This window comes from Oryctolagus cuniculus, chromosome 5 (genome assembly GCF_051225735.1).
Source record: "Oryctolagus cuniculus isolate XC-2025 breed Fujian yellow rabbit chromosome 5, ASM5122573v1, whole genome shotgun sequence".
Classification (NCBI taxonomy): Eukaryota; Metazoa; Chordata; class Mammalia; order Lagomorpha; family Leporidae; genus Oryctolagus; species Oryctolagus cuniculus.
Genome location: NC_142871.1, coordinates 69,155,116 through 69,167,151, shown reverse-complemented (window position 1 = coordinate 69,167,151; position 12,036 = coordinate 69,155,116). Strand labels below are relative to the sequence as shown.

Below are 12,036 nucleotides of genomic sequence, written 5' to 3'. Positions count from 1 at the left end.
TATAAGGCACTGTTTGCAGTTTATATACAACTTCTAGTTGCTTGAAAAAGTGAGACTTTATTTTTTTAGTAAGCACTTTCTTTGGAATCATCACCAAAGTGTATAATGCACAGGCTGTAAGCACTTAAGTAAAACATTGTAATATATAAATCTTTAAAGCAATTAACTAAAACATTTTCCTTCACAAAACATAAAAGTTACCAAGAAAATATATAATACATATTTTACAATTTTATTGACTTATTTGAAAAGAGGAGGTGGAAGAGGAAGAGAGAAAGAGGGAGATGAAGAGAGAGAGAGAAAAAGAGAGAAAGAGAGGTGTCACATCTGTTGGTCCGTTATCTGGGACCTAAATCCATTTCTCCCATTTGCGTGACAGGAATCTAACAAAACTACTACTATCACTTCCTCCCAGGGTCTGTATTATTAGGAAGCTGGAACAAGTTCTGATATCAGGAATTGAACCAAATTATTCTGATGGGGAATGAGGGCATCCTCACCAGAGGCATTAAATGCTAGACCAAAGGCCCATACCCAACAATTTCTCAACATAACAATACTTGTTCTCTGATAAATATTACTAATTAATGTTGACCCACTGAATGTGATTATAAATAATATTTTCTGACAAAATATTCCCATCTCAGAATTCACTGGTGAATACTACACTAAGTACTACACTAAATATTATGTTGACAGAATCTAAGCATAAATAATATTTTAAAAAATCATCTTAAGGATGATAGTTCCAATGTTTGGGAATCTACTTTCAACAAAAGTCAACTAAGTTGTCATTACAAATATAAGAATTAGTCAATCCAAGAATGAGTATCCAGTTAGAACTATGAGTTCGTATTCCTATATGCACTTACACTTGATCTTAGCCAAAAGGCCGAGAAGCGATCCTATATGCACTTAAAAATGGATATTTCTCTTAACAAACATAAATGAAAATATATACTAAACAAATGGTTTCACAGTATCTTCTAAATAGAAAACTTTATGATGTAAAGAAGAAAATTGCTCTAGAGAAATCAATGAGTAGCGTATATGTATGTGGAGTGTGTGTGTGGCTGTTACATGGAGCAGCAGAATGGTTGCTTGGAAGAGTGAACTGTTTTTTTGTTTGTTTGTTTGTTTGTTTGTTTGTTTTAAGATTTATTTATGTATTTGAGAGGCAGAGGCAGAGAGAGAGCGAGAGAGAGAGGTCTCCCATCGGCTGGTTCAATTCCCAGGTGGCCCCAATGGGCTGAAGCTAGGCTCATCCGAAGCTAGGAGCCAGGAGCTTCTTCCGGATCTACCACTTGGGTGCAGGGACCTAAGCACTTGGGCCATCCTCTACTGCTTTTTCAGGCTGTAGCAAAGGATTGGATCACAAGTGAAGTAGCCAGGTGTTGAACTGGCACCCAGATGCAGTGTTGGCACTGCAGGCAGCAGCTTTACATGTTACACCATAGAACAGACCCCTCTGTATTTTATCAGATACTGTGTTCATTTTTAGATGACTAACTCATACATAGGGAAAAAAAGAATTTCATAAGCTGTGCTCTTGAATAAATTTATGTTTTCCAGGTTAATTCCTTTTGTAGTGGAGGTCCATTCTATAATCTGAGGTGTTACTATGACCACAAAGCTGATCTCTCTGGTGTGAAATGTAAAGTTTTCAATTACTGAATAATCAGTAATAAGAAAAAACATGCTGGCGCCATGGCTCAGTAGGCTAATCCTCCACCTAGTGGCACTGGCACACTGGGTTCTAGCCCTGGTCGGGGCGCCAGATTCTGTCCCGGTTGCCCCTCTTCCAGGCCAGCTCTCTGCTATGGCCCCGGGAAGGCAGTGGAGGATGGCCCAAGTGCTTGGGCCCTGCACCCTGTGGGAGACCAAGAGAAGCCTTCGGATCAGCGTGGTGCGCCGGCCACAGCGCGCCAGCCGTGGCGGCCATTGTATGGTGAACCAACAGCAAAAGGAAGACCTGTATCTCTTTCTCTCTCTCTCTCTCTCTCTCTCTCTCACTATCCACTCTGCCTGTCAAAAAAAAAAAAAAAATTCTGCTTATTTCAAGTTAGAGAAAATAGAAACGGTTCATGAATTTCTGAATTGTTCTTTCCTGCTATGGATATCTTGTAACTATAAACACAAAATATTACTTTGATATCAATACCAAGTGTGAGAAAAAATTAACATAGAGTGTTTGAGATAAGAGAAAACATTAAAGTAACTGATTTTGATGGAAATGTAAAAATATGAAATTTCAGAGGACATATTCTATATATGTGTAAAATTTATTAGATATTTTTGTCCTTGTTAGTTCTTTTTGTTTTATTGCTGCCTTTCCCCTCTGTCTTCTGCATGGTTACTTAAGTTTATTTATCTATTATTTGATTAAGCAATAGTTGACCAATGCCAAGTTTTGAGAAATACGTTCAATATTATAACAATCCTGAAACAGATGAGTACCAAATAAAGGGAAATTAGCTGGTTTGAAAATTAGAATAAGACTTTAAATAGGTAAGCTCCTCCCATATATAGTATAGACAACAGTAATGTGCATTACTAGATAGAAGATTCACTTATGGTGAATTTTATGTTATGCACTCTTTTTATGAAAATTGCTTCTATAAATATAATCTTTCATTGATCCTAGGTCTAACAATACCTAAAGGAAGGCATCTTAAGAAATCAACTTTAGATTTCAGCAGCTTACACATAGCTAAATAAATAAGGAAATCCAGAGAAGAAAAGTGAGATCTTGGGGCCAATGAGGAAGAGTGGGCAGATCAGACACAAACAGGAACAGCTTCCTTTCAATTTTCCTCTAACCCTCCACCCTTCTCGGTTGCTTTACGTAAAAGGGGCTCTTTCAGATTTCAAATACCTTTGATAGTGTGGTGAAAGATGCTGAAAAAAGTATGTACTGTGGACAAATGGGCAAAATTGCACAAAATTGTGTATCGTAATTGTAGGGAGTAAATGGACTGTATGAAAACCATTCAGCCTCTGACTTAATATTATAGTTTCGTGTCATATCAGATTCTGTGCCCAGAATGAGTTTTGAATGCCAGAAACTCTGTAGCTAGTTCACTAGAGAAATAATTACATAATTCAAAGCCAACAGTTATTGTACTTGGAAACAGTGTAGCTGTTAGATGAAAATTCTAGTATTAAACATAATCATTATTGCTTCTGGAGACTCCCTTTACCTGTATTGCATAAAAATTATGGTTTATTTTGCTTTAAATTTTGAATAGGTATATTTTATATCAATTGAGTTAGCCTATGTATTCTACTGGAAGAAATGCAAAAGAATGCTTATAAATAAAAGTATTTTTAATGGGGGCCGGCACTACGGCACAGTGGATTAAATCCCTGGCCTGAAGCGCCGGCATCCTATATGGGTTCCAGTTCTGGGCCAGGCTGCTCCACTTCCAATCCCGCTCTTTGCTATCTCATGGGAAAGCAGTAGAAGATGGCCCAAGTCCTTGGGGCCCTGCACCCATGTGGGAGACCTGGAAGAAGCTCCCGGCTCCTGGCTTTGGATTGGCACAGCTCTGGCCATTTTGGCCATCTGAGGAGTGAACCAGTGGATGAAAGATTTCTCTCTCTGTTTCCACCTCTCTCTGTAACACTGTCTTTCAAATAAATAAAATAATAATAATAATAATAATAATAAAGTATTTGTAGTGAATACTACTACCAAAAAGGTCTATTAACTAAAACCTTTATTATAAAAATTTGTATTTTTTGAATGTAGCATCTCCTTTTAAGCCAGCATTGTCAAAACAAGTTCATTTATACCCAACATAAGCAAATAATTGATAAAGTTATTTAATGGTGTTATTAAAATTATTTAAAATAAATTTATTATAATAATAGTTTAAAATCAACATATAATGTATATTTGCATGAAAATTATTTAGATAACAAAACCAAATTTAATTCAGTTCAACAACAAAAGTGGCAGGCTTTCAATATCAGAATGAAAGACACATATCATAAGAGGTCTCCTCCATGTCCCAATGTTATCATCTTGGATATATTTCTGCTTATTCTTTTTTTTTTTAAGATTTATTTATTTACTTGAGAGGCAGAGTTACAGACAGAGGAAGAGACAGAGGGAGAGAGATCTTCCATTTGCTGCAATAGCCAGAGCTGGGCTGATATGAAGCCAGGAGCCAGGAGCTTTCTCTGGGTCTTTGTCAAGAGTATAGTGGCCTAAGCACTTGGGCCATCCTATACTGCATTCTCAGTCCATCAACAGGGCGCTGGATCAAAAGTAGAGCAGCTGGGACTCAAACTGGCACCCACCCATTTGGGATACGGGTGCCACAGGCAGATGCTTAATTTATTATACCACGGCGCTGTCCACTCTGTCTATTCTTCTAATGCCTATTAAATATCATCTAATGGTATTAATAATTCAAATTGTACCTTTCACCAATCAATTAATATTACTAATATATCCATATAATTAATGTTTATGCTTCTAGCATGACTCATATCTCTTTCATGTTGTTTGTTGTACAAATGGGAAAATAAAAAAATAAGAAAACATATATAAGCAAATTTTCAATTTTTCCACATATGTGTATACAATAATTTACTTAATTACTTATTTACTTTAAAAAACAGCCGGCCATGGCTCACTAGGCTAATCCTCAACCTACAGCGCCGGCACCTCAGGTTCTAGTCCCGGTTGGGGTGCCGGATTCTGTCCCAGTTGCTCCTCTTCCAGTCCAGCAGTGGAGGATGGCCCAAGTGCTTGGGCCCTGCAACCACATGGGAGACCAGGAGGAAGCACCTGGCTCCTGGCTTCGAATAGGTACAGTGCCGGCCCTAGTGGCCATTTGGGGGGTGTACAAACAGAAGGAAGACCTTTCTCTCTGTCTCTCTCTCTCACTAACTCTGCTTGTCAAAAAATAAACAAATAATTAGTTAATTAATTAAACAAACAAATATAACTTTCATTCCTTATTCTTATCCTGTTAGTAGATGGTTATGAGAATTTATTTTAAGTGGGGGAATAGGTTCTTTTTTTTTTTTTTTTTTTTGACAGGTAGAGTTATAGACAGTGAGAGAGAGACAGAGAGAAAGGTCTCCCTTCCATTGGTTCACTCACTCCCCAAATGGCTGCCACGGCCATAGCTGTGCAGATCCGAAGCCAGGAGCCAGGTACTTCTTCCTGGTCTCCCATGTGGGTGCAGAGGCCCAAACACTTGGGCCATCCTCCACTGCCCTCCCAGGCCACAGCAGAGAGCTAGACTGGAAGAGGAGCAACCCGAACTAGAACCCAGTACCCATATGGGATGCCAGAGCCGCAGGCAGAGAATTAACTAAGTGAGCCACAGCCCTGGCGGGTATAGATTCTTAAAACTGTTTATAATGATACCTCAATCTTCTTCATCTTGAAGAGTCTGGTTTGGACAAATGCTCCAATTTAGCACATCCTTATCTTTCTATTCTTATGATGATATTTATGCATACTGCTTGCTCAATGACCTGATGCAGAAGGGGGAATGGAGTAATGAGAGCTTGGATCTGTGTAGATTGCTAGTTGAGCTATCAGTTCTCTGATTTCTTATAAAAAGTTTTTGGACTGTGACTTGGTGATTGCTGCTGACATTGTAAATTAAGATTTTTTAAAAATAATTTTGCCTTTATTTGCTTTAGTTTGGTATTCTGGTACAAGATATTCTTCATAATCTCATTCATGTTTCCAATTCTCTCCAGTTTGTGTGGTACAGTCAATGTATCTTTCCTAGATAGATGTTTATAATGAAGACCTCCAAATAACCCCACCTTCCTATACTCACATGCTTTCAATATGTCAATATGTGATAATATTGTTCCTCCTTTCAAAAGGTGAATTCATTTTTTTTTTCTGCCTTTTCAATCTGTCCTAGTTCTGTGACTTACTTTTGGCCAATATGATGTACTAAAGTGCTTTTACTCTTGCTTTCTTGCAATCTTGAGATCACCATGCTGTGAGAAATTCCAAATTAGCCCACAGTTAAGCTAGAACTATTGGCCGGCGCCGTGGCTCACTAGGCTAGTCCTCCACCTGCGACACCGGTACCCCGGGTTCTAGTCCCGGTCGGGGTGCCGGATTCTGTCCCGGTTGCTCCTCTTCCAGGCCAGCTCTCTGCTGTGGTCCAGGAAGGCAGTGGAGGATGGCCCAAGTGCTTGGGCCCTGCATCAGCGTGGGAGACCAGAACAAGCTCCTGGCTCCTGGCTTTTGGATCGGCACAGTGCGCTGGCCATAGTGGCCATTTGGGGGGTGAACCAACAACAGAAGGAAGACCTTTCTCTCTCTCACTGTCTAACTCTGCCTGTAAAAAAAATAAAAAAAACAATAAAACAAAACAAAAACTAGAACTATTGAAGAATATTGAAAAAGACAGTTGAGCTGCATATTCTATAGCTGGCACTCATTGTCAGACAAGTAGGAGAGGACCTTTTGGATCCCTTTGCCCCAGTAGAGCTTTCAGTTGGCTGAAGGTAGACTATTGTTCTTAGGAAAACCCAGAATAAGAAACTGAATCTACAGAATTAGAAAACTATAAATTGCTGGCTTGGCATGGGTGTGTGTGTGTGTGTGTGTGTGTGTGGCAATAATGGCAATAGCTAATGGAACAACTTATCCTATTGCAGTCTTTCTGGATCTCTGCCCTTCTACTGTCTAGAAACACCACTTCAATCACTGGCATTAGCATGCATAGATAAATTTCTGTATCCCTTCTAAACTTCATGGAATGGAAAGAACAATTGATATAATATGTTTGTATAGTGAAAGATAATGATGCGGTACACTTGTACATATCAATTTATTCTTGCATATCTCTGATTTAAGTTGTATTCCAGGGTCATTTCATCTCTATTGGACGCAAGAACCACTTTTTTCCCCTACTAGAGATAATTCTTGGTGTATCAGTTATTTCCTTATATCATCATAGAGTTTCTAGACAATTTTTAATCCCATCTACATTTGAAAGGAGATTTATAAGCCTTCTCAATTCATCTGTCATATGTTGCCATCTTTGACTCACCATGCTTACTGCATATTGATGCAGAGTTACTCCATGCTTATTTCTCTACAGGTATTTAAATGGGATCAATGGTGCAAGAAAATATGATCTATATGTAAGAAAAATGTATGTACTTCATAATATCACTATTTTATGAATAACATTTTTCATATTTATAGAATAATATAAATATCCTTACATTAATAAAATTTGAAAAAAGAGTGCAACCCAAATAGCCATGCCCACATGAGAATGCTTTATAAACTTAAAAGACAATTTGCTTGCATGAGTTGAGATATATAACTACCACCTTTATTGAATTACATATAACATTGAGAGGGAGAAAGTGCAAAGCCAAAAATATAACACAAAAACAAATATAACCCTTATAACCCTTGCTATTACACATTGAAAGGTAAATTTCAAGCACCTTTATTGCTTTGTCTTCTTCAATACCTGAAACATTCTTTTATTTTATCTGACAAACTTCTATGACATATTTCTTGTTTGTTTTATAATCATAAGCTTAACCCTCCTCTAAATAAAGAATTCAGCTACTAGTAAGAAGAGAAAACACTGTTCTTCAACAGTAGAGACAGGGGCAGTAAATAATCAAATTTCAAAATGTTGATTTCACTCATACACATTAATTCGACTTATATGTAACCTCTTTTTTGAAGCCTCCTTTGATATTTTAGATTCCTTATTCCCAGAGTACATGATTAGATGCTACTATAGTGCTTATTACATGTAGCTACCATTACATTTATTCAATCAGGATGTATTATATTTTATCTAATACTTCCAATACTTTCTGTGTCTGTCTTCTCTCTCTGTCTCTCTTCCTTTATCCCTCTTGTCCTCTAACCAAAATTGACTATGAGTTTATTTTGAACAGGAACCATTTTAATGTCCCCAATGTCCATCATAATTCTTGATGTGAAATTATGAGTATACACAGTTCAAATGGCCATCAGAATGCTGCTTAGTGAATTCTGTTAGAGCAAGGTAAAATGCTGCACAGTAAATATCTAATATCACTTTGTTGTGAATGTCAAATTCATTTCTTTTCATAGTAAGATGTAGCCTTCTTCCATGAATCAAAATTCTACAGAAATTTCCTGATCCAGGGTATCATGACTACACTAAAACCATGTTTGCACAATTAGTCAGTGACATTGAGTTTTGTTGGCTTCTATTAGTCACTAATTTTTTTTTCCTGATTGAAGCACTTATATATGTACTACTTATATATTATTTTTTTGTGTGATAAGAACACTTAGCATGAGATAAAATTTTAAGTGTAAAATATAGTGTTATCTACCATAGACATGTTGCTGTATAGCAGATGTCTAGAACATATTCTGTTTAACTTGAACTTTATTCCATTCATTAGTACCTCTAATGTCCCTTTACTACAAGCACGTGGCAACCATCTGTCTGCTGTTTGATTATATGAATCTTGACTATATTAGGTACCTCATATAAATGAAATAGTTCTGTATTTGTCTTTTTGTATGACTAGTTATTTCACTTAGCAGAATGTCCTAAAGGTTCAACCGTTCAGTCAAGTACTGCAAAATGTTTTTTCCTTTTAAAGGCTGAATAGTATTCCATTGTGTGTATAGAACACACATTTTCTGTTCATTCATCTGTGAATGGATATTTAAATTATTGTGAGTATTGTGAAATGAGTATTTGGAGGGCTAATATTTTGAAATTTCTGATCTTAATTATTTTAGAAAAGTACTCAATAGTGGGATTTTCTGATACTATGGAAAAGGAGATTATACTTTTAAGTTTTTGAGGAACATACACATTATTTTTCAAAGTTATTATGCTGTTATGTATTCCCAGCAACAGTGTGCAAGAATTCTAATTTTTCTCACATGCTCATCAACAGATTTTTTTTTTCTTGATAGTCATTCTGGCAAGTATGGGGTGATATCACACTTTTTTTTTTTTTTTTTTTACATTTTCCTGTTACTGATGTTGAATTTTTTTTACACACCTCTTAGTCATTTGTACATTATCTTATCTTTTTTTTTTTTTTTTTTGACAGGCAGAGTGGACAGTGAGAGAGAGAGACAGAGAGAAAGGTCTTCCTTTGCCGTTGGTTCACCCTCCAACGGCCGCCGCTGCCGGTGCACTGCGGCCGGCGCACCGCGCTGATCCGATGGCAGGAGCCAGGTGCTTTTCCTGGTCTCCCATGGGGTGCAGGGCCCAAGTACTTGGGCCATCCTCCACTGCACTCCCTGTCCACAGCAGATAGCTGGCCTGGAAGAGGGGCAACCGGGACAGAATCCGGCACCCCGACTGGGACTAGAACCCGGTGTGCCGGCGCTGCAAGGTGGAGGATTAGCCTAGTGAGCCGCGGCGTCGGCTCTGTATATTATCTTTAGATGAATTCAACTCCACAGCCCATTTCTAATTGAGTTGTAAGAATCTCATATTTTCTTAACCTTATTTCAGTTGTGTTATTTTCATCTCTTGCTTTAGCCAGCTTTTAACAATGTTGTTTCCTTTGCTATGGAAGAAATCTTTACTTTGGTGTAATTCCACTTTTGTACTTTTTTTTCCTGTACTTTTGGTACTATACCCAAGGAATCCTTATTGAAATCAATGTCATGAAAGTTTTCCCTTTGGAATTCTTGGATTTTTAGTGCTTCCTCCTGATATTTTTAATCAGTTTTGAGTTGATTTTTGCGTATATGTAAATAAGAGCTCAATTTCATTCTTTTGCAGGTGGCTATCTGGTTAGTTTGCACCATTTTTGAAGAGATCATCCATTCCTTCTTGTATATTCTTACCATACATTAATAGAGTTTTTTCTGGGTTTTATATTCTGTTATAATCTGGTCCGTCACTGTATTTTTTTGGTCAGTTCCATATTGTTATTATTAATGTGACTTTGTTATATATTTAAAATCATGAAGTATGGCACATCAATTTGATCTTTATCAAGATTGGCTTGATTACTCAAGTTTTTTGTGCTTCTGTATGAATTGCAGAATTATATCTTCTTTTGCTAAAAAACTCATTGGGACTTTTAAAATCATGAGCTGTAGCTGCAGAATACTTTTTGTTATATGGACATTTACACAATTTCAAGTTTTCAAACTCATGAACACATTTCTTTCGCTTTGTTGGAGTTTTATTTCACTTCTTTCATCAGTGTTTTGTAGGCTTTATCATAGAAGTCTTTCACTTCCTTAGTTGATTTAATTCCAAAGTATTTTGAGTTTTTTGCTATTAAAATGTAAGTATTTTCCTAATTTACTTCAGAAAGTTTATTAGTAATGTATACAAACAAAAATGAGTTTGTATGTAGATTTTGTAACCTACAACTTTGTTTTTAATTTCCATCAGATTTTTTTTTTTTTTTGGACAGGCAGAGTTAGACAGTGAGAGAGAGACAGAGAAAGGTCTTCCTTCCATTGTTTCACTCCCCAAATGGCTGCTACAGCCAGCGCACTGAGCCGATCTGAAGCCAGAAGCTAGTTGAAGCCAGGAGCTAGGTGCTTCCTCCTAGTCTCCCATGTGGGTGCAGGGCCCAAGCACTTGGGCCATCCTCCACTGCCTTCCTGGGCCACAGCAGAGAGCTGGACTGGAAGTGGAGCAACTGGGACAGAATCTGGCTCCCCGACCGGGACTAGAACCCAGAGTGCCAGTGCTACAGGCAGAGGATTAGCCTAGTGAGCCGCAGCACCAGCCTCCATCAGAATTTTGCAGAATCTTCATTATTTTCTTTATAAGATCATATAATCTGGATACAGGTATAATTTCGGTTCTAAAATGTAAAAAGCTTATCTTTTCAATACTTCTTATTTCGGTTTTAAGGTGTTCTTACCTGTCTCTTATTTGATCTGTTCTATTCATATTGTACTTCAAATTCCAGGTGAGAACTATATTGCCCTCACTTTTTAGTTCTTTTATTTATTATTCAAACCAACACACATTTGAGAGTGGGAGGTGCACTATTGATAATTATGACAGAACAACAGTTGTAAACGTATTTAAGTTTACAGACTGCCTGAGAAAAATGAAACGTCATTTTATTTCTAGCACTTGGAGAACACCCACAGTGGTACATATTGAACTCCTGCCAACATACTAGCCTGAAGGCAGTGTTAGGTATTCATTTCTTACTATAAAAAACAAGGCATTCACAAGTTGATAGTGACACAATTATAAAATCAGACTGTGCTTAAACATTTTAGAAGGCAGAGAGAATGTGAATAGACAAATAGCTAAACAAATATAAATATTTAAACATAGTATTAAATTCTAAGTCCTATGTGTCACTGAGACAATTGATATATCAAAACCAAGTTGACAAAATATGATATATTTTTTGAATCTATTTAGGTTTACATGAAGCTACAAATTCTCAAGATAATAGTGCGTGTAATTGTGCCCATCCAAGTTCAGTGCTGAAGTCTAGTTTGTTTGCCTTAGGTCTTTGTTACTTTCATCAATTCAAAAATCATTTTTTTTTTAGTTTAACTTTACCATATGTTTGTTAACCATTGCATATTTAGGAGTCATTCATTTTACTTCTCCAATTTTTAAGAATTGTAATTATTTTTTTTAAACTTTTATTTAGTAGATATAAATTTCCAAAGTACAGTTTATGGATTACAATGGATTTTCCCCTCCTGTAACTTCGATCCCACTCCCACCCCTCCCATTTCCCGCTCCCTCTCCCATTCCAATCACATCAAGATTCATTTTCGATTATATACAGAAGATCAATTTAGTATATATTAAGTAAAGATTTCATCAGTTTGCCCCCACACAGAACACAAAGTGCAAAATACTGTTTGAGCACTAGTCATAGCATTAACTCACATTAAACTACACATTAAGGACAGAGATCTTACATGAGGAGTAAGTGCACAGTGACTCCTGTTGTTGACTTAACAAATTAACACTCTTGTTTAAGGCGTCAGCAATCTCCCCAGGCTCTAGTCATGAGTTGCCGAGGCCATGGAAGCCCCCTGAGCTCACTGAC

General features: G+C 37.1%; 1 pseudogene; it reads right to left on the bottom strand.

Moving 5' to 3' along the window:
* Window positions 1-753: 753 nt before the first annotated feature.
* Window positions 754-904, bottom strand: LOC149126544 (U2 spliceosomal RNA; annotated as a pseudogene).
* Window positions 905-12,036: the final 11,132 nt, after the last annotated feature.